The following is a 19,990-nucleotide window of genomic DNA, read 5'->3' on the forward strand; positions in this document are numbered from 1 at the left end:
CAAATTGAGGAAGGCTTGCCCATCAGGAGACAATAACCAACATGGTTGCGGCTGAAATGTCCTGAGCTATATGGGGAAATGATAGATTCTTGTCACTTTGGAAAGTTACAACTAAATAAAATTCTCTGAAATAGATTGCAAATAGAGAAGTTACTCACCGTAGTAACGATGGTTCTTCGAGATGTGTCCCCGTGGGTGCTCCACGATAGGTGTTGGGCTCGCCCTGGCGCCGCAGATCGGATCTTTCCAGCAGTTTCTGCTGGACCGCACATGCGCCAGCGTGCACCGCTCCCCTGCATGCTCCCGGCCACGTGCGCAATCCGGTCCCCGCCAGTTCCTTGACCAACCGCTTCAGATGCTCCTGAAAAACACCAAACAGAGATCCGAAGCAGGGAGGATGGGCGGGTGGTGGAGCACCCACGGGGACACATCTCGAAGAACCATCGTTACTACGGTGAGTAACTTCTCTTTCTTCCTCGAGTGTCCCCGTGGGTGCTCCACGATAGGTGACTACCCAGCAGTAACCCAAGAAAGGAGGTGGGTAATCGGGTTATGTGCAGCTTGCCCCCAAAAGGACTGCTGTTGAGAGGCGGGTATCCTCTTGGAATACCCGATGTAGGGCATAATGCTTGGCAAAGGTGTCATAGGATGACCAGGTCGCCGCTCTGCAGATGTCTTTTAGCGCGATGCCCTTAAAAAAGGCTGTTGATGCCGCCACCGCCCGGGTGGAATGAGCCCTAGGCGGGGCCAGTAAAGGAGTCTTTTGAAGTTCGTAGCACATCTTTATGCAGGACACAATGTGCTTCGAGATTCTCTGTAAAGAGAGACCCTCTCCTTTTGACCTGGGAGCGAGAGAGACTAAGAGTCTGTCCATTTTCCGGAAGGACTTAGTTCTGTCTATGTAGAAGGCCAACGCCCTCCTCACGTCCAGGAGGTACAGGCGTGCCTCCTTGCTGGAGCTATGAAGCTTCGGGTAAAACGAGGGTAAAACTATAGGTTCGTTAAGATGGAACTCTGAAGAAACTTTCGGAACAAAGGCTGGGTGCAGCCGTAAGGTTACCGCCTCCTTTGAGAATACCGTGCAGGGCGGCGTTGCCATAACTGCTGCGAGCTCACTCACCCTGGGAGCTGACGTGATTGCAAGAAGGAAGGTTGTCTTTATCGTAAGGAGACAGAGGGAAACCGTGGCTAAGGGTTCAAAGGGTGGTCCCGTTAGCGCGCTGAGCACCAGGTCCAAGCTCCACGATGGTGGAAGTGGTTTCCGAGGGGGATACAGGTTTACCAGCCCCTTCAGGAACCTGGTAACTATAGGATGGGCAAACATTGTGGGCCCTTCCTCTTCATGCTGAAACGCCGATATAGCGGCGAGATGGACCTTCAACGAGGAGAGTGAGCGCCCACCTCTCTTGAGGTCCAGTAAGTATTCTAGTATGACAGGTATAGGCAATTCAAGGGGAGCCTAACTGCTTGGTGGAACACCATGCAGTGAATTGAGTCCCTTTCTGTTTGTAGGTCTTCCTGGTGGAGATCCTTCAGCTACTTTCCAGGACTTGTTGTACTCCCTCCGTACATGTACTTTCTAGGGAGCTGAGCCATGGATTAACCATGCTTGTAGGCGCAGGTCTCGGGGGTGTGGATGCACTATGGACCCCTGGGCCTGCATGAGCAGGTCCGGCGCTACCGGAAGGGGAAGTGGTGGACGATCTGACATGCGGAGAAGCAAGGGGAACCACTGCTGTCGATCCCATGTGGGGACCACTAGGATCATGCGGGCTCTCTCCCTCCTGGCTTTCTGCAGGACCTTGTGGATGAGCACCGTGGGGGGGGAACGCGTAAAGCAGTGGGCCCTTCCACGAAATCGTGAACGCGTCCCCCAGGGACCCCTGCCCTAGTCCTGCCCTGGAGCAGTACTGGGGGCACTTCTTGTTGTGCTGAGTGGCAAACAAGTCTATCTGGGGAAATCCCCATGCCTGAAAAATCGGTCATAGCAGATCGGAGCGGATCTGCCACTCGTGCGTGAGTGTGAAGTGCCTGCTCAGCTGGTCTGCCTTCACATTGAGAGCGCCTGGTAAGTACGAGGCTTTCAATGTTCTATTGTTGGCGATGCACCAGTTCCACAGCCGGACTGCTTCCGCACATAAGGCATGGGATCGAGCTCCACCTTGTCGATTTATATAAAACATGGTGGAGATATTGTCTGTATTGATCCCGACTACCTTGCCTTGTATGTGGTCTTGAAAGTGTTTGCAGGCGTTGAACACCGCTCTGAGCTCCAGTATATTTATATGCAGTGACTGTTCCATAGGGGACCACAGTCCTTGCGTCACCTTTTCGCCAATATGTGCTCCCCACCCTATGTGGGAGGCGTCCGTGGTGAGAAAAATAGAGATTTGTGGTTGGTGAAAGGGTACCCCGTTAGCATGTTCTTGGGGTTTACCCACCATTGCAGGGATCTGTGCACCTCTGTCGTGGGCGACACCACCCTGCGGATGGTATGGGATGCCGGCTTGTAAACGCTCGCCAGCCAATGTTGTAGGTTGCGCATATGCAATCTCGTGTTCTGTACCACGAACGTTGCCGCTGCCATGTGGCCGAGCAGCTGCAAGCATGTTAAAACCAGCACCGTGGGGCTGTATGTAATGACTTGTACCAGGGAACCGATGGCGCGAAAGCGAGCATCGGGTAGATAAACCCTTGCTGTGATAGGATTTATGCGTGCCCCTATGAACTCTATGTCCTGTGTGGGGTCGATCTTTGACTTCGCCAGGTTGATGACCAGGCCCAGCGAAGAAAACATGTTTGCTGTTACGCGTATCATGCATAGTACCTCTGCCTTCGAGGCCCCTTTCAGTAGGCAGTCGTCCAGATATGGGAATATAAATACGCCCTGTCTGTGCAGGTAGGCTGACACCACTGCCAGGGTCTTGGTAAAGACTCTGGGGGCCGAGGAGAGGCCGAACGGCAGAACCTTGTATTGGAAATGTTCTTTGCCGACCATAAACCGGAGAAAACGTCTGTGAGCCGGGTGGATTATTATATGAAAATACGCATCTTGTAAGTTGAGGGCTGCAAACCAATCTCCATCATCCAGTGCCGTGAGTATAGAGGCGACTGTGATCATCCGAAAGTGTTGTTCGCGCAAGTACCGGTTGAGGCCTCGAAGATCTAAGATGGGCCTCCAGCCTCCTGTTTTCTTCTCTGTGAGGAAGTAGCGTGAATAAAACCCTTTCCCCTGAAGTCGCTCCGGCACTCTTTCGACCGCCCCTATAAGCATCAGGTGGTCCACCTCGTACTTGAGTTTCGCCTCGTCGGAGGCATCCCTGAGATGAGGCCTGGGCGGAGGTCTTGGCGGTGGGAGCGACTGAAAGGGGATCACGTAACCCGTGGCTATGATCTCTAGTACCCACTTGTCTGTGGTGATCTTTTGCCATTGTGAGTGGAACAGTCGGAGGCGATGATGGAACATTAATTGTGGATGACATTGCGCGATGGTAGTAATAGTGCAGCCCTTGACCTGTCCGTCAAACTTGTTGCCTTTGGGCCTGCCCCGAGGTTGCACAGCCTTGTTGGGAACGTCGCCTGGGAGTTCTATACTGTTGTTGCTGTTGATGCCGCCCTTGGTCGTAGCCCCGTTGGTACTGAGCATGCTGAGGTCGGTACGGATATCGCCGTTGTTGAGGGTAATACTTCTTCTTTCTGTATGGAGGGGTATAAATACCCAGTGTTCTGCGTGTGGCTCTTGAGTCTTTACTGGAATGAAGGACCGAATCAGTTGACTCTGCAAACAACTTCTGCGTGTCGAAAGGGAGATCGACAATTTTTGCCTGCAGATCCCTCGGGATACCCGATGTCTGGAGCCAGGATTCCCTGCGCATGACCACTGCCGTAGCCGTTGAGCGTGCCGCTGTGTCCGCTATGTACAGGGCGATCTGGACTCCCGTCCTTGAAGCTGCATAGCCCTCTTGCACAATGGCCTTGAGCACTGGCTTCTTATCTTCTGGAAGTGAATCCATGAGAGAAGTAAGCCTGGAGTAATTGTCGAAATTGTGGTTCACTAGATGTGTTGCATAACTAGCCATTCTCAGCAGCAGGGTGGAGGAGGAGTATACCTTTCCGCCAAATAGCTCTAGCTTCTTGGCATCTCTATCCGTTCCCCCGCTTCGTACTGGGAAGTCTTCGATCTCTGCTGAGACAATTCTACCACCAGAGAATTTGGTTGTGGGTGACTAAACAGAAACTCCATGCCCTTCGACAGGACGAAGTATTTCTTATCCGCCCTCTTGTTTATAGGTGGAGCGGAAGCCGGGGTCTGCCATATGGTAGTAGCAGACTCCATGATTGCTTCGTTGAGCGGGATAGCAATTTTGGACGAGGCCAGAGGCCTCAGGTTTTTGAGGAGCTTGTGGTGCTTCTCCTGCACCTCTGCTGTTTGGATGCCTTGCGTGAAAGCCACCCTTTTAAACAGCTCCTGAAACTGTTTGAGGTCGTCCGGGGGGGCAACATCCCCGGGGGCCATAGCCTCGTCAGGGGAGGACAAGGAGGAACCACTAGGGTAGACCTCCCTCGAACTCTCAGGGTCCTGCTGCCGGTGGTGTACCCTCTCACTAGAGGCTTGCGAGGGAAAATCTCGGGGTTCCAAAATCAGCTCCCCTTGCGACAGCTGTGTTTCCATCCCCATCCGTGAGTGCCCGCTGGGGTACTGGGCAGTCGAGGGGGACCTGCCCCTGGGTGTATGCCTGTGGTGTCTATGCCCAGCGTGATAAGGACAACCGTGGCAGCACGGGCATGGTTCCTGGGATGGAGACCTGGACCACTCTCGAGGTGCATACCCCCGATGTCTGGGGGAGCAAGATCGTCTGGATGATTGAGACAATGGTGAAACTGGTTTGTGGTAGTACTCCAGAGGGTCAAATCCCAGAGAAGGCGAGGGTGGCCCGAGCCATGGTGAGGCTGGTTGGAGGAACGGAGAAGGAGGCTCTGGGTAGGCTGGGGGAGACCCATGTCTCCTGGTTGGTGTAAGCAGCATAAGGGGAGGACTTGTTGAGAGCAGCCCTGCAGCCCTGTCCAGAGAAGGGCTGCGGTGCCGGGTTTTCGCTGATGCCTTTCCCCTCCCCTGCAGGGCTGGCTCTGCCCCTCCCCGTGCCGGGGATCTCGGCCCCGCTGTCGGCACCGCGCTCGGCACGCTCATCTGCGGTGCCGCGCGGGTGGTCTCCTCCGGTGCCTGCATGCTACGTGCCTGTTGGCCCTGCACTGTTGGTGCTGTGGGGGTCTGTGCCACTTGCGGCGGTGCCGCTGGTTCCAGCTCTTGCCTGGCCGCCGCTCTGAATGCACGGGCCAGCTGTTTAGTAATCGGAGGCTCAGCCTCTGCCACGTGCGCTGCTGCGCTGCCGCTCGCTTATGACTGCGGCTGTGGGCTGTGAGCTACGCCCATCCCACTCGCTGTGACCGCCGGCAGGGATCGGGCTGGAGAGAGCTTCCTCCATTTCTGCACCGAGGGGGTGAGGGACACTGCCTTACTTTTATGGAGCCCTGTGGGTCCCTCCGGTTGAGGCCTCTCCGGCACGTCTGGCTGGAGGGCCTTATCAAACAGTAGCATTTTCAGCCGCATTTCTCTATCCTTTCTGGCTCTGGCCGTGAGCTGTGCACAGAAGGAGCATTTCTGGGTGACGTGTGATTCCCCCAGGCATCTGATACATTGACTGTGCCCATCAGAGGCCGGCATAGCTTCGCAGCATGACTCACACTTCTTGAATCCTGAAGAGGACATTGCGGTGAGTCTTTGAGCTGTTAATAGGGTACTTAGCACCTTCTCTGTGCCTGTTCCCCTCTCACGGACTTCAGCCTGCTGCAGCAGAAGGCCTACTGGCCTTCACGTCCCCGGGGTGCCTCCGCTCCTCCTCTCGTTACTAAGACTTTCTACTTATATATATTACTTTTTTTGCAATAAAGAAACAAACAATTTAACTAAGAACTCTGAAAGAAAACTCTAAAACTCTGAAAAACTCTAAATACGCTGACTCTGGCCGCAGCCTGAGCAGATTCCGTCTGCAGCCGATGGTGGTTAAGAAGGAACTGGTGGGGACCGGATCGCGCACATGGCTGGGAGCGCGCAGGGGAGCGGCACGTGCCAGCGCATGCGTGGTCCGGCAGAAACTGCTGGAAAGATCCGATCTGCGGCGCCGGGGCGAGCCTACACCTATCACGGAGCACCCACAGGGACACTCGAGGAAGAATTAAGAGTTACAAAGTTACCATTCTCACATAAACCTTAGGCAAAAAACTTTGGTTAACACAGGCAAAACTTCCACTTGGGTTTGGGATTTACCCCAAAGATTTGTAGAAGATAGAAATCAAATGATTGCTAATGGCCAGATTCAAAAGCCCAGAAAATTCAACTGCAATCTTTCCAATTAATTTCAATGGCTTTCAACTGGGCTTCATGGGCTACGTCTACACGTGAAGCCTACATCAAAGTAGCCTATTTCGATGTGGCGACATCTACACGTCCTCCAGGGCTGGCAACGTCCTCCAGGGCTGGCAACGTCGATGTTCAACAAAGGCTGTTAAAAAGGATGTTAAAAAAGGCTCTAGAGGAGATCCTGGCAATTATAGACCGATAAGTTTAACATCAGTACCAGGCAAATTAGTAGAAACACTAGTAAAGAGTAAAATTGCAAGGCACATAGAAGAGCACGAATTGTTGGGCAAAAGTCAGCATGGTTTCTGCAGAGGGAAGTTGTGTCTAACTAATCTACTAGAATTCTTTGAAGGGGTTAATAAACATGCGGACAAGGGGCACCCAGTGGACATAATATACCTAGATTTCCAGAAGGCCTTTGACACGGTCCCACACCAAAGGCTTTTATGTAAATTAGGTGGTCATGGGATAGGAGGAAAGGTCCTTTCATGGATCGGAAATTGGTTAAAAGACAGAAAACAAAGGGTGGGAATAAATGGAAAATTTTCACAATGGAGGAGGGTAACTAGTGGTGTTCCCCAGGGGTCAGTCCTGGGACCGATCCTGTTCAACTTGTTCATCAATGATCTAGAAAATGAGGTAAGCAGTGAGGTGGCAAAGTTTGCAGATGACACCAAGTTGTTCAGGACAGTCAAAAGCAAAAGGGATTGTGAAGAACTACAAAAAGATCTCAGCAAACTGAGTGATTGGGCAGCAAAATGGCAAATGAAATTTAATGTGGGTAAGTGTAAGGTAATGCATGTTGGAAAAAATAACCCAAATTACACGTACTACATGATGGGGTCAAATTTAGCTACGACAGATCAGGAAAGGGATCTTGGTGTTATAGTGGATAGTTCTCTGAAGACATCCATGCAGTGTGCAGCAGCAGTCAGTAAGGCAAATAGGATGTTAGGAATTATTAAAAAAGGGATCGATAATAAGACAAAAGAGATCATACTTCCCCTATATAAAACTATGGTACGCCCACATCTCGAGTACTGCGTGCAGATGTGGTCTCCTCACCTCAAAAAAGATATATTGGCATTAGAAAAGGTTCAGAAAAGGGCGACTAAGATGATTAGGGGCTTGGAAAGGGTCCCATATGGGGAGAGGCTAGAGAGACTGGGACTTTTCAGTTTGGAAAAAAGGTGATTGAGGGGCGATATGATAGAGGTATATAAAATCATGAATGGTGTGGAGAAAGTGAATATAGAAAAATTATTTACCTTTTCCCATAATACAAGAACTAGGGGACACCAAATGAAATTGATGGGTAGTAGGTTCAAAACTAATAAAAGGAAATTTTTCTTCACACAGCGCACAGTCAACCTGTGGAACTCCTTGCCCGAGGAGGCTGTGAAGGCCAGGACTCTATTAGGGTTTAAAAAAGAGCTTGATAAATTTTTGCAGGTTAGGTCCATAAATGGCTATTAGCCAGGGATAAAGTATGGTGCCCTAGCCTTCATAACAAGGGCAGGAGATGGATGGCAGGAGATAAATCACTTGATCATTGTCTTCTGTTCTCCTTCTCTGGGGCACCTGGCATTGGCCACCGTCGGCAGATGGGATGCTGGGCTCGATGGACCTTTGGTCTGACCCAGTATGGCCATTCTTATGTTCTTATGTTCTTAACATCAACGTTGCGCAGCACCACATCGAAATAGGCGCAGCGAGGGAACGTCTACACGCCACAGTAGCACACATCGAAATAAGGGTGCCAGGCACAGCTGCAGACAGGGTCACAGGGCGGACTCAACAGCCAGCTGCTCCCTTAAAGGGCCCCTCCCAGACACACTTGCACTAAACACCACAAGATCCACAGAGCCGACAACGAGTTGCAGACCCTGTGCATGCAGCATGAATCCCCTGCTGCAGCAGCAGCAGCCAGAAGCCCTGGGCTAAGGGCTGCTGCACACGGTGACCATAGAGCCCCGCACGGGCTGGAGAGACAGCGTCTCTCAACCCCCCAGCTGATGGCTGCCATGGAGGACCCCACAATTTCGACGTTGCGGGACGCGGATCGTCTACACGGTCCCTACTTTGACGTTGAACGTTGAAGTAGGGCGCTATTCCGATCCCCTCATGAGGTTAGCGACTTCGACGTCTCGCCGCCTAACGTCGAAGTTAACTTCGAAATAGCGCCCGACGCGTGTAGCCACGACGGGCACTATTTCGAAGTTAGTGCCGCTACTTCGAAGTAGCATGCACGTGTAGACACAGCTATAGTGTACCAGTCTTTACTTCTCTGAACCAAAGACACAACTGTCACCAATGCCAAATGGCCTCTCTCAATCAGAGAAGTACTGTTTATTCAAAAATAATAAGCCATGGGCCTGCCCTGCAAAATAATGAAGGAGTAACATGTTAAATGCCACATGCCTTTAACATGACCTTGGGTACCTCTTTATAGAGCTGCCTCTTGCGAGCTAGTCTGTGTCCAGTAGGAACTAGTAGCAGATAAGATATACCAAATGGCATATTTCCAACATATTTTAGTACGGGATCCTATGTATTTTAGGTCCTTACGTGGCCCCCATTCTGTACAGATTATGAGCACTTCATAATCTTTAATCATCAGCACCCTAATGAGGTGGGGAAATACCACTTCTCAAATGGCTAACTGAAGCATGGTGACTGTGGTTTTTCTCCATCCCTTGAGGTTTTTAAGTCCCAGCTTGACAAGGTTCTGGATGGGACGACTTATGGGGGTTGATCCTGCTTGAAGCACGGGGCTGGACTAGATGACCTCCTGAGGTCCCTTCCAGCCCTATGAGTCTATGACTTTGACTATGACTATGACATAAGGGACTGAAATTGAAAAGGAGAGCTAGATGCCTGTTCCTACAAGGTTCTGAATGACTCCTGCAAGGTGCTAAATGGCCCCAGTTTCATTGGAGTTTAACGAGAACCAAAGACATCTATCACCTCACAAGAAGCACTTGTAAGATTGGCCCCTTGGTCCAGAGGGGAAAGTGTTCAGCCTTGGCATAGGGTAGCACTGTCTTGCATCATTCTTTGTTGACTGCTTCTGTCTGCCTCAAAAACAACACAAACAGGCTCAAGAGTGTCACTATTGGCAAGGGGATGGCCCAGTGCAGCGATGAGACGTCATAACCTGGGCCTACGAGAATCATCAGAGATCCTCGCAGTTTTGTGATCTGCCCTCCCTTGGTAAACAATAAATGTAGAACTTGAATAACATAACTTCCTACTTCCACAGTAATAGGTAGAGCTACAACAATGAACAAGAATTAAAAGTCTATAAAGAATATTTTCTATAATTCCTTTATGACTTTCAGTAGGCAGCCCCAGCTTCTTCTGAGTTGTTAAACTATAAAGTTAGAACATGCATAAAGTATTGCTTTGTTTTTCCACATTAACAAGAGTCATTTCTTGTCTCAGTAGCACATGAATGTGAAATACAATACTGCACTAATTTGGCCTCAAATGAGAGGTTTAAACCTAGTGAGGGGATTAAATTTGATTTACATCAAAATGAGTTTTAGCCTGATTAACTGTTGTGCTTAGAGAGAGACGTCAAACAACAGAAAGAACAAGTACCATCTGTGTGGGGGTGGAGAAATGAATGGCTAACTGCAGCGGGTAGGAAATGAGAGCATTACCTTTGGGTAGGATTTGTTTAACCAGCTGTCCTTTACCTACTTTGCATAAGGAACAATAAGAACAAACTGTACCTGAGGAAACTGAACTTTATCAGTGAGGTGACACTACTATTTACTCGCTTTATCTCTTTCCTCCATTTTACACTGTTGCCTGGAAGCAGTATCAGCAGGAAGAGAATAAGTACAGACACTGTAGTTCACCCAAAAGCAGAGAGTGTGCATGCTCCCACAGCATAGACATCTGCATATCTAGTCTCTCCATCAAAGGGGTCTGTTTCCCCACTCTCCAATGCACACAGACTTCCACTTAATTTTAAACGGGGTTTACTCCAGGGTTGAATTAAAGAAAGAATGCCCCGCACCAGGTGGTCAGTGTCATTTACCTCTGCTGTGGTGTCATATGATAACTTTTCATAAAGTAAAAACGACAACTTATATAGCATCCAAATGAGACCATTTGCCCTGGTGATATCTAGGAAATTATTCAGAATTGAACACCTATCAACTTATGTTCCCCTTCACTTTGGAAGGGTCCAAAGCACAATTTAAGCTTAGATTAAATATACAAGGTAAACATATTTTCTCTAATATAACCAGATACGAATGCTTCCCCTTCCTGGCTTCTTTCTTTGCCTTCACTCAGTAGTTACCATAAAATCTGTTTAAAGAGACAAGGTGGGTGATGCAATATCTTTTACTGGGCTAATTTCAGCTGCAGAAAGGGAGAAGCTTTTGAGCTACACAAAGCTACTTCCATTCAGGGAAAGATATTCAGAGCCTCACAGCTAAATGCTCGACTATCTTAGATAAATCAACAGAATTATCACAGCCCTTTGCAATGCCAGTCTTTTAGCAAGGAATACTGCTAACGCTAAGAGAGTATAACCAGGTTACCAAAAGCAAAACTGTCAGGACTGAAGGTACCACTTTAGTTTTTTGTTTTTTTTTTTTAAATGTCACCTACTCCACAGACTCATTGAAGTTAATGGGAGTCTCCACTGATTTTATTGGGGTTTAGGATCAGGCCCCATTACTTCAGGTATTGTTTTTTTCCAATTTTTCCCCTTAAGACTAGTTCTTCTATAATTGTTCATTTATTTTTCCTTCTGAAACCCTATTATAACTGCTATGGAATTCTATGCCAAAATGCAATATTTTAAAAATTAAGCATATTTATTTGTCAAAATGACACTATATATTCATGATAGTTTCAATTATTTTTGTAATTTATTTCAAATGCTTGTCAGCAGCTATACAGGCAATAACCAAAAATTCCCATAGGAGCAGAGAATTAAAGAAAACCCTACATGTGGGTCAGCAACCTTTCGGAGGCGGAGAGCTGAAATTTGACCTTTTGACCTTTAGGTATGGTCCAAGTGCTGGTGATACTTTTTAAAGTCACTAATAGTCCTACTTACAACAGCTCCATTAACAGATACATTAAGAATCAGAGCTTTACCACTAGTGCATTAAAAATCAGCTTGCATGCCACTCTAGGCACACATGCTGTGGGTTGCTGACCTTACTCACACACACTCTGTCCTGAGTTATCAATATAATATCTGAATGAAGGATAGACAGCAGCAGAATTAGTGCTAGTAAGTCTTTTCCTCTAGCTCAATGGATGATTCTGAACTGTTCTGTGAATATCTAGACATCTCCATTTAGCTCTAAGAACAACTGGTACGTAGTATGAAGTGCAAAAGGATAAACAACGCGGTAGAACTGTGCTCCTCTGCCACTCATGTGTCTGATTTAGTCTTTGCTATCCAGCCAGAGTAAAGGAGTTGACTACAGTTGTTGATTAAGTGGTTAACCAGTGGTGCTAGTTATTAATCCTACTGGGTACAGGGATGGAACTACAGCTTGTACTCTCAGATGTTAACAAGTTACATTCAACTCTAAAACAGAGTGAGACAACTTTTGTTAAGCGGAGGTAAAAATAGAATTTCAGACTGGAATTAAGAGTTAAATTTCAAATGATAAGACTAACCATTGGAGCAATTTATCATATGTCTCCATCACTGACAAATTTAAAAACCAAGACTGAATATTTCTCTAAAACATCTGTCCTAAGAATCACTTTGGGGAAGGTCTCTCGTCTGTGCTATGGAGGTCAGACTAGATGACCACAATGGGCCTTAGAATCTATGAAAAAGGGGTTTGCAACCTGGATATAAAAAAGATTCTTCAGAAGATTCCCCCTTACTGCTAATGGAAGTCTTTACAGTATTTGAATTGCTTGCAGGCAGACTTCTGTAGGTACAACCAATTGTGGGTGCAAAAAACAGAGGTCACTGGCAAAACTCTATCTCCAAGTGCTTAGGAACTGTTATCTACACTTCTCTTTTCTCATCTCCACTTAATTTTAAGATTTGGAAGACAAGGATATATTTTTGAAAATTTTACAAACCTGGTGTCACCTGTAAGGTTCCCCTTTGAGTCCGTATTCTCCTTCTTCTCTTGAGATAGTCCAAACATGAAGTATTTGTCTCTGACGACCGGGAAATCTACTAGTAGGATTCTCACACTATTGTAGTATGCAATGATCTGGCCTCATAGGGCATAACGTGGCATACGATGGCTCAAACTTTAAAAAAAAAAAGTGCAAATATTAGCACATAGTTTTTATGTAAAAATTAATGAGGTGATGTATTCGTCCTGACTTTCATCTCTTTCTACGCTGATACGTACTTTGACACCTTCTGCTGCAAAATCATCAGGCTGAAACATGGCTATTCTGCTCTCCTGTAACACACACTGGCATCATACAGCAAAGCTGCTTAATATTTTGCACTGCTGTAGCACCTGTCATCTGACAGTCTCACAACCCTTTAGAAACATCCATGAATTAATGCTCACAGCAAACCCTTTGAGGTAAATAGTAATACTTACATTACAATAAGGCATGGAGGACTTAAACGACACAACGAATTTGTAGTCCAGTAGCACTTGTAACAGAGGGATAGCCGTGCTAGTCTATATACTATCAAAACAAAAAAGCAGTCCAGTAGCACTTTAAAGACTAACAAAATAATTTATTAGGTGATGAGCTTTCGTGGGACAGACACACTTCTTCAGACCATAGCCTTACCAGAACAGACTCAATATTTAAGGCACAGAGAACCAAAAATAGTAATCAAGGTTGACAAATCAGAAAAATATTACCAAGGTGAGCAAATCAGAGAGCAGAGGGGCAGAAGTGGGGGAGAGGAGGAGTCAAGAATTAGATAAAGCCAAGTATGCATAAGAGCCCCTATAATGACCTAGAAAATTCCCATCCCGGTTCAAACCAGGTGTTAATGTGTCGAATTTGAATATAAAAGAGAGTTCAGCTGCCTCTCTCTCTTCAGTAAGATGCAAACTTTCAGGTTATTAACAGAATGGCCCACTCCATTACAGTGTTGACTGACAGGTTTGTGAATCAGGAGTGTTTTTATGTCCGTTTTATGCCCATTAATTCTTTGTCTAAGAGAGTTTCAAGTCTGTCCAATATACAAAACATCTGGGCATTGTTGGCACATATTATGTTAGTTGAGGAACATGAGAATGTGCCTGTGATTCTGTGAATAACCTGGTTAGGTCCAGTGATGGCCTCTCCAGAATAGATATGTGGACAAAGTTGGCAAATGGACCATGTTGCAAGGAAAAGTTCCAGGACTGGTGCTGCTGCGGTATAGACTGTGGTTGGTGGTGAGAATCCTGATAAGGTTGGGAGGTTGTCTGTAGGAGAGAACAGGCCTGTCAGCTAGGGCCTTCTGGAGTGCGGAATCCTGATTAATGATAGGTTATAGGTCTTTAATAATGCGTTGCAGTGGTTGGAGTTGGGGGCTGTAGGTAATGACCAGTGGTGCTTTGTTCTTGGCTTTTTTGGGCCTATCTTTGAGTAGCTGGTCTCTGGGTAGTCATCTGGCCCTGTTGATTTGTTTTTTTGTTTCTCCTGGTGGGTAATTCAGGTTTATGAATATTTGGTAAAGATCTTGTAGTTTTCGGTCTCTGTCAGTAGGATCAGAGCAAATGCGATTGTAACTAAGGGCTTGACTGTAAACAATGGATCTAGTTGTGTGTGCAGGACGGAAGCTAGAAGCGTGTAGGTAAGTACAGTGATCAGGAGAAATAAAAAAATCAAAATCGACAGAGCCAGATGAATACCCAGAGACCAGCTACTCCATGAAAGGCCCAACAAAGCCAAGAACAGAACACCACTGGTCATTATCTACAGACACCAACTCAAACCACTGCAATGCATTATTAAAGACCTACAACCTATCCTTAATCAGGATTCCGCACTCCAGAAGGCCCTAGCTGACAGGCCTGTTCTCCCCTACAGACAACCTCCCAACCTTATGAGGCTTCTCACCGACAACCACAGTCTATACTGCAGCAACACCAGCCCTGGAACTTTTCCTTGCAACAAGGTCCATTGCCAACTTTGTCCACATATCTATTCTGGAGAGACCGTCGCTGAACCTAACCAGGTTATTCACAGACTCACAGGCACATTCTCATGTTCCTCAACTAATATCATACATGCCATCATGTGCCAACAATGCCCAGATGCTTTGTATATTGGACAGACTTGAAACTCTCTTAGACACAGAATTAATGGGCATAAAACAGACACAAACACACTCCTGATTCACAAATCTGTCAGTCAACACTTTAATGGAGTGGGCCATTCTGTTAATGACCTGAAAGTCTGCATGTTATTGAAGAGGAATTTTCACAACAGTTTGGAAAGAGAGGCTGCTGAAGTCCCTTTTAGATTCAAATTCGACACAGTAACATGTGGTTTGAATCGGGATGGGAATTTTCTAGGTCATTATAGTGGCTCTTATGCATACTTGGCTTTATCTAATTCTTGACTCCTGCTCTCCCCCACTTCCGCCACTCTGCTCTCTGATTTCCTCACCTTGGTAATATTTTTCTGATTTGTCAACCTTGATTACTATTTTTGGTTCTCTGTGCCTTAAATATTGAGTTTGTTATGGTATGGCTACGGTCTGAAGAAGTGGGTCTATTCCACGAAAGGTCATCACCTAATAAATTATTTTGTTAGTCTTAAAGTGCTACTGGACTGCTTTTTGGTTTTGATAGTATATAGACTAGCACAGCTATCTCTCTGTCACAATGAATTTGTGTTGGACAAATAATAAATCAGTCTATTCAACACTAAATGTGCTTCATTTTCCCTCTTCTCATCCTGTCAGATTGTATACAATATTGCCATTTGATGCTTTGGTTCCATTTGTAGATAAACTGCGTCTTGTACAAGGATCTAATCATGTACCTATTAAAATCAACGGCAAAACTCCTAGACAAGAATGGAAGCCACAGTGGGACTACTTATAACACTGTCACATTAAAACAAGTGTAAAAAAATCCAGCTCAAGCTTGAAACACCAATTCTTCCTGTTTCCCAATCCCTATAGTCATCCGAGCACATGGATTAAATTTACAGGATTATTTATCACCAAAGCCAGTCACCCCATCACCACTTGGTCATTCTCTAATTTATTGCAAACTACATTGATCACTACTCTACCCTCATGGTGAGGACACTCCTCAGACGTTTCTTCATTCACTAATTATGTCATCAACATCTCTCTTCATTCTGTTTCTGGATAAAGAATGGCCCATTTCTTATCTGTTCCAGTACACTCTTTCCATTGTTACTTTTGCTACCTGTGGGTCTCCACAATCACACTAGAAGCCTTCCTCTTTCAATCTGGTTTATGACTAACTATAAAACATTGTGAAAAACAAATTATAACAATTTCCTATAATCTAATAAAACAGGATCTTGTTCAAAGTAAAGCTTCAGCTACTCATGCTTCAGTCACACAGGATTTAAATAAAAATGAGAATGAAATGTCTGCATTAGATATACTTACTTATGACAGTATTCAATAATAACTTCTCTTTTGATCTTTTCATCTTTATCCTACAAGACAATGTTTTCTTCTTAGTGACATCTCCCCAACACTCGTGTACACCACAAAATATTACAATATAGCAACTTTTTCTATTACAAAAATGCAGCTTTAGTAATGCATTTAATAAGGTACTGGATCACAGGCAAAACTATGATGCAGTTTAATCCTATTCTTGGTTAAACTTTGATGAGGATTGACGATGTGCCGACCTACTTCGGGTCCTGTGGGTGCGCGTGGGGTGTGATACAGCGGGGGGAGTCGGGTGGCCCAGGACCAACCACCCCACCTTTATAGCAGCCTGATATAGTGTAGCAGCAATATGTGATTCAGTGTATTCACTTTAAAACCTAGGTTTCCACAGTATTATGAGTACCAGGAACAATAACACTCCGATTGTGAACACCACAATGCCCTGTGGCTGTTCTAAGTCCCAATAATTCTCTATACAGACCCAGCTGTTGTAACTACAATTACATAGTTATTTATTTGGCATAAGCTAAATACTAGGTTACATATAACTGTATATAATTACATGTGACTTACCAATAACATCCAATGCTCCCACATCTCACCAATAACTACGTTACAGCGGCCCTTCAAGTCAGAGATACGGCTTGGTTGGGACCTTTCGTGGTGGTGACGTCCGGGTGATCAGGCCGGGGTCTGCTGTCTGGACTGGAAGTTGCTAGCCTCTGCCTTGTGTCCAGGAGCCCACACCCTTATTCCTGCTAAATCACCTTTTATACCGTTTCTTACTTGGGGGTTCGATACCTGGCCAATTAAAGCGTTTGTTACCTAATTTGGGCTTTCTATCCTCCCGGCCTGTTAGAACATGTTACAAGATTTCCTCTGTCCTTGGTCTTTTTCTGAACCTCCCCTGGGACCCTCTGATGTTGTACAACCAAGATGTTCTCTTTGGGGGGGCTTCCAGCTACTAGCCCCAGCTGTTCTCTTTGGGGGCTTACTATCTGCTTGTCAGGATGTTCTCTTTGGGGACTCTCCAACTACTTGTCAACTTTCTGATTTCTTTCTCCTGGCCTGACTTCAGACCTTCCCGCTGCTGTATGATAGCATTCCAAGATGGAGTGTATGGTCATTCTGCCTTGCGAGTGAGGCCCGGCCACCAGGTGCTCGTGCTCCCACAAGGATGAACATTGGATATGATTTTGGCCAGCATAGCAGAGACTGTAAAATTGACACATTGTGATAGTTTCCAAAAAGTATGCCATGTATAGTTTCCCCACTAATATTCACTGATCTTATTGAGCTGGTTCCATCGTTAGTGAATATACTAAACTGAATTATCTATTTTGATTCATTTGACAAAATAGTTGATGGGGTTTCCTTTCACCCCCATGTGTGTTCAGGATAAAGCCTAACTTGTAATGCATTTAGGAGAAGACATTGTCTACAGCCAAGGCCTAAGATACAACTGTATCTGCTCCAATCCCACTGACAAAGACAATAACCTACAAGAACTTTATCAAGCATTTGTACAACATAGTTACCCACCTGGGGAATTAAGGAAACAGATTGATGAGTACCCAGAAGTCACCTACTACCGGATAGGCCAAACAAGGAAAACAACAAAACTCCACTTGTCATCACCTTTAGCCCTCAGCTTAAACTCCTCAAGTGCATCACTGACAATCTATAACTTATACTGGAACATGATCTCTCACTCTCACAAGTCTTGGGAGACAGGCCTGTCCTCTCCTACAGGCAGCCACCCAAGCTCAAGAAAATGCTCACCAGCAGTCACACACCGTACCACAGAAACGCTAACCCAGGAATCTGTCCTTGCAACAAACCTCATTGCCAACTCTGTCCATATATCTATACTAGTGACATCATCACTGGACCTAACCACACCATCATGGGCTCATAAGCCTGCACATTCACTAATGTGATATATGCCATTACGTGCCAGCAATGCCCCTCTGCCATGTACACTGGGAAAAAACAGTCTTTGCACCAAAGGATGAATGGACATAAATCAGACATCAGGAACTGAAACACACATAAACCTGTAGGAGAACATTTTAACCTCCTTGGACATTCAATGATGGGATTTAAAAGTAGCCATTATTCTACAAAAGAATTTTCATACAAGATTACAGAGGGAGACACCTGAATTGGAATTCATTTACACGTTTGACACATTTAAGCTAAGTTCTTAAGAGAGATCTCAATTATCTTATGCCCAGGATGACATACGAAGTCTGTGGAAAAGCAGGGAGTCACAGCGAGATCTCCTGAATCCCAGGCAGCTGAGACAACGGTTACAGTTTAGGACGACTGCATCTGTATTCTCCCTTTATGATCCAACAAGGACACTCACCCACTCACTCCTCCGTCCATCACCTCTTCTGAGTGAACACAGCTCTCATTCCCCCTCTGACTGGGGTATTTCCAGGCTGCACAGTCCCGTAACTATACTGTGATATCCCAGCAAGAGACTCTGCCTAAGCAGGCCTGTTTCCTTTTTCTTCAGAGGCTAACATCTGATTGATTGTCTAATTATGTTACAAACAGCACTTCCTATGCAAGCCTATTTTATTCTTTTGGCAAAAGCACTGCAGAGAAACATACTGAAAACAACAACAGAACATACGCATACACTAAGATTACCAGAACTCACCCCAACCTGGGCTCTAACAGAAACAGTCTGTCTGTATCCCACTCGAGGGATTTCCTTGTGATTTCAAGCTCATCACAGCTTCAGCTCAGACAGACACAGTCTTTTGGTGTCTCAGTACGGCTAGTTCTTCCAGCTCTTTTCTAAAGGGACCCTGTCCATTTGCTGGCTCAGGACAGAGATCCAGAGCCTCTTTAACATCAGACTTTTTATCTAAAAATCCTTTCTTTGTCTGGCGGTACTTGGAGAATCCCATCTGAACCGGTGTATGCCAGACTCTCCAAAGGGTAGCTTTAAAAGGCTGATAACTGGAGGAATTACATTAGCATCCCACTCTTCCCAGAGGAGCTGCATACAATTCAACACCATATCCAGTGGGACCCTCCTCTGTACTAAGTGTAACTCAACAAAGTTTATCTTAATTCCATCAGATCTGTCCAGGAACTTGCCAGGCTGCCACACAAAGCACGGGACCATCTTCCTCCTCCTCAGAAGTAATAACAGACTGAGTTGGTGCCTTTTTAAAGACCAATGCTATCAAAAATCTTAATATCGTGCTGAAGGCCACCAAAACCTCTCTAACAATAATTCTTTCGGACACTTTCATGGTTTTGCAGTCTGCTGCCCGTGATTTCTCTCTTATGAATGAACATGTTCAGCATCATGTCCCGCGGCCCCTGCTTCTCCAACTGAATGGATACAAAAGCTCCTGGAGGCCTGAGTGGTAAAGGAAAACACTGTATCGGAACTCGGCAACCAGGCATGGGAAGATTAAACCATCCGAAACAAATTAAAGAAAGCCAATCTCAGCTAATTGGCTATTGGTTTAGATTAAAACACACTGTTTCCAAACAGTTAACTTAATAATAAATTCTTGGCACACTGGTAGCACAGTATAGTACCCGAAAGAGAAGAAGCCCAAGTACAGACTTGCAATGCACACATCTTTTGGTTTCACCTTAAGAGAATATATGGAAATAACAACAAAATATTTAAAAGTATGGAAGCATAGGGCTAGAAGGGACCACAAGGTCCTGACAAGGTGAGGGATTTGTCTCCTCACCACATGAACAGGCTACCTTGTCGAACTGAGGGTCTTTGAGTGAATTGGGGACTCCATGCTGTTTTGTAACTTCCATTTGGGTTAAAACCTTCACTTTCCATTGTAAACTTCAGCCTCTAAGAGGTTTAACCATGAGACAGCCAGCAGGAGCCATGAGCTCTGATGAGCTCTTAATGACCTGCCCACCCAGCCACAACAGGAATGAACTTTACCCAGAAGGTTGCCTGGGGAAAAGCTGGGTCTGAAGTTCCTCTGCCTAGAGTACACATG

The 19,990-nt window shown here is 46.0% G+C and overlaps 1 long non-coding RNA gene across 1 annotated transcript; it reads right to left on the bottom strand.

Moving 5' to 3' along the window:
• Positions 1-5: 5 nt before the first annotated feature.
• Positions 6-16,033, bottom strand: LOC142010468 (uncharacterized). The gene is made up of 3 exons (XR_012644809.1): positions 15,978-16,033; positions 12,497-12,673; positions 6-66 (listed from the first exon to the last, which is right to left on the bottom strand). It is a non-coding gene; the product is annotated as an uncharacterized LOC142010468 (long non-coding RNA).
• Between the last annotated feature and the right edge of the window lie 3,957 nt (positions 16,034-19,990).

This window comes from Carettochelys insculpta, chromosome 3 (assembly GCF_033958435.1).
Source record: "Carettochelys insculpta isolate YL-2023 chromosome 3, ASM3395843v1, whole genome shotgun sequence".
Lineage (NCBI taxonomy): Eukaryota > Metazoa > Chordata > Testudines > Carettochelyidae > Carettochelys > Carettochelys insculpta.